Source organism: Hordeum vulgare, chromosome 4H (genome assembly GCF_904849725.1).
Source record: "Hordeum vulgare subsp. vulgare chromosome 4H, MorexV3_pseudomolecules_assembly, whole genome shotgun sequence".
In the NCBI taxonomy this organism is placed as follows: Eukaryota; Viridiplantae; Streptophyta; class Magnoliopsida; order Poales; family Poaceae; genus Hordeum; species Hordeum vulgare.
In genome coordinates this window covers 424,296,671-424,300,603 of record NC_058521.1, presented here as the reverse complement: position 1 = coordinate 424,300,603, position 3,933 = coordinate 424,296,671, and positions in this window count along the sequence as shown.

Genomic DNA, 3,933 nt, shown 5'->3' with positions numbered 1-3,933 from the left:
ACGCAGGAGGCCTCGCCTTGTTCGATCGATGTATCTTTAGTGCTAGCCTTCTATAAGGCATTTCCCTTGTTTTATGTCTGTACTCATATATTATTGCTTCCACTGACTCGTGTATTTCTCGAGCTTATGTATTCGAGCTCTCGGGTACCCTGGCTTGTAATATGAAGCTTGTATGTTTTTATTTGTGTTTAGAGTTGTGTTGAGATATCTTTCGTGAGTCCTTGAGCTTGATCGTATGCATTTGCGTGTATGATTAGCATACGATCTAATCGAGGTCGTCACAATCTCTCTCTCTCTCTCTCTCTCTCTCTCTCTCTCTTCCGTGTTCTTGACATGTCATGATCTTGATATATCATGTGCCTTGTTAATATAGTTGGATCATATGGTGTTTGTCCCATGCTATTATTGTGATGAATTGAATCTTTCACTTTAAGATCTCGGTGTGTTGGATTTAACATTCAGGTTTCAGAGAACATAATATATGTCTTGCATGCGGATACCCGTAGTGACATTGGCGTATTCAAGTGATTCAGCTGATATATGTTGTGGCATCAACTCACGGATTTCTGAGGTGAAAATGGGGTAATCTAGGCATAGGGATTGATTGCACATTTACATACTATGTTCTCCAGTGGAAATCTTGGTGTGCTCCTTGAAGTTTCTTGTGTCGAATTGAGTATTATGAATCTGAATTTGTTATGGTGCTACTTTAGTACGAACTCTAGATAGATCTATCAGAAAGAATAACGTGTTATCTTAATACGAACTCCTGCAAAGATTAATCGGAAAGAATAACTTTGAGTTGATTTCGTACCCTACAAACAATTTATTCTTATGTTCTCCACTAGATAGGAACTTTGAGAGATTCTTCATCGCACGTTGAGGGATTGTTATATGATCTGACTATGATAGCATTCTTAAGAGATTGCACTAGAGAAAGTATGGACCCTAGGTCTAATTTTCAAGCATTGCAATACCATTTATGCTCACTTTTGTTACTTGCTACCTTGCTGTTTTTATATTTTCATATTACAAAAATAATATCTACTATCATTACTACACTTGTATCACCATCTCTTCGCCGAACTAGTGCACCTATATAATTTACCATTGTATTTGGTGTGTTGGGGACACAAGACACTTTTTATTATTTGGTTGCAGGGTTGTTTGAGAGAGACCATCTTCATCCTATGCCTCCCACGGATTGATAAACCTTAGGTCATCCACTTGAGGGAAATTTGCTACTGTCCTACAAAACTCTGCGCTTGGAGGCCCAACACGAGTCTACAAGAATAAGTTGTATAGTAGACATCAAGCTCTTTTCTGACGTCGTTGCCTAGGAGGTGAGTGCTTGAAGGTATATCTTTAGATCCTGCAATTGAATCTTTTAGTTTCTTGTTTTATCACTAGTTTGGTTTAGAAAGAGAAAATTACAAAAAATAATGGAATTGAGGTGGTCTCATATTGTTCATCTCTATCATGTCTTTCTTCAAAATGATGGAAAGGAAAATTGTGCTCAATTTCTAGAGGAAGAATGTATAAAAATGCTTAATGTGAATTCCTTGAATGATGAGCATGATAGTAATATTGTTAGTATGAATTCTTTGAATATCCATGATGCTAATGATATGCAAAGCCACAAATCTTGGGGATGCTATCTTTGATGAAGATGATATTTTTTGTCCCCCCAAGGTTTGATGAGAATATTTATTATGATGAAAGCATGCCTCCTATTTATGATGATTATACTGATGAAAGAGGGTTTGGAAGAGTTTAAACTCTAGGTACTAATGATCCCACTAATTTGGAGGGTGTTAAATCTTATTGTCATAATGATAAAAGTGGATTTGGAGAGGTCGTGACTTTATTTAGTGATGACTCCACTATTTTGGAAGAGGTTCCATTTGACTATGATAACAAAGTTGGTATTTATGATGATTATTGTGATGACATGTATGCTATAAAGAGTAATAATAACCATGAAACTTGTCATCATGATTTTAATTGTCATTTGGATTATGCCAATCAAGTGTCTCATGATAGCAATTTTTTTGAGTTTTCTCCCACTACTACGAATAAGAAGAAATTTGCTTATGTGGAGAGTAATAATAATTATATGCATGTGCATCATGAAACAATGATGTATGTGATAATTATATTTTTGAATTCCTTCATGATGATACTGAAAATTATTATGAGGGAGGAACATATGCTTGTTGGAATTGCAATAATATCAAGTTTCCTCCCTATGTGTTCAAAGTTTTGAAGTTATGCTAGCTTTGCCTTCCGATCCAAATTGATTCATGCTATAATAAATTGTTTGCTTGCCAAATTCCTATGCATAGGAAGTGGATTAGACTTAAATGTGCTTGTCATGTGATTCATGATGCTCGCTTGCATGTTTCAACTATTATTCCTATAGGAGTATAATTGAAATCATCTTGCCTAGCTAAAAGGCATTAAAGAAGGGCGCTTGTTGGGAACAACCCAATATTTATGCTTTCTGTTTTTGAGTGTTCACATGATTAATCTACTGTATTAATCATGTTTTATAGCTTTTATTTAAATAAAGTGCCAAGTAAAGCCTTTGGGATAGTGTGGATACTTACTTGTTTGATTCTGTGCAAAAACAAAAACTTTTACATCCGTGTAGAATTTCTATAATTCTACTAGAGTGAAAAAAAAATTCTGAATTTTTTACAATGTTTTTATATGCAAAGTATCTACGTGTTCCTAATGTTTCAAAAAAAATAGAGTGAGGGAAGTTTGAGAGATTCTGTTTTTCATGCATAGTTTGCTTGTTTTAGTGTTTTGATAACTTATATTGAGTGATATAAATTATGGGAATGAAATAATGAAGTAGGTATTATGTGAGAACAATTATTAATCTTGTCTTGGCAGTACCTAACTGAATGATCTATATTTATCATACTAACCCATCTCACGAAGTTCCATTGAGTTTTGTGTGATTGAAGTTTTGATGTTTTGGTTGAGATGACAATATGAGGAGAATAAGCAGCAGCAAGAACCTATGTTTGGGGATGCCCAAGGCACCCCAAGGTAATATCCAAGGAAGACTCAAGCGTCTAAGCTTGGGTATGCCCCGGTAGGCATCCCCTCTCCCATCTCCAACATTATCGGTATATCTTACTTGGACCTATATTTTTATTCGCCACATGATATATGTTTTGCTTGGAGCCTCATTTTATTTTTTATTCTTTGTTAGATATTATTTATAATCTTGTTTTTCAGTAAAAATTTCTAAGAATTGCCTTTAGAATGCTTGAATTTCATGTGTGATGTGTGTTGTGCAAAAACAAAAACTTATGTTGTAGTATTTGAATTATCATATTTTACTCAAACGTGGAAAGTTTCTGCAATTTTTACACAGTACTTTCATACAAATTATTTATCACTTCCTAAATATTCAGAGTTTTTGGAGATACATAAGTACACTTGTTATATAAATTTCTACACACTGTTCTATTTGGACAAATTGTTGTCATAGTTTTGTTATCTACTTATACTATAGTTTTCATAGCTTATATCTGTAGATATCATTTGTGGAAATGATAGTATACAGTACCTAATTTTTGGAAATTATTATGCAATTTGTCTTGATAGTACATGAAGAGTTGATGTACTTTTATGTGTACTACCTATCTCACAAGTTTTTTCAAGTTTTGTGTGGATGAAGTTTTTGACACTTAGGTGAAATTAGGATATGAGAGGATTGAACAAGATACAAAAGATGAAGCTTGGGGATGCCCAAGGCACCCCAAGTAAATATTTCAAGAAGTATCAAGCATCTAAGCTTGGGGATGCTACACATCCCACCTCTCTTCATCAACAACTATCGGTTAGCCTATGTTGAGCCTAATTTTTTTGTCCACATGATATGTACTATTCTTGGAGTGTCTTTTGTTTTATTTG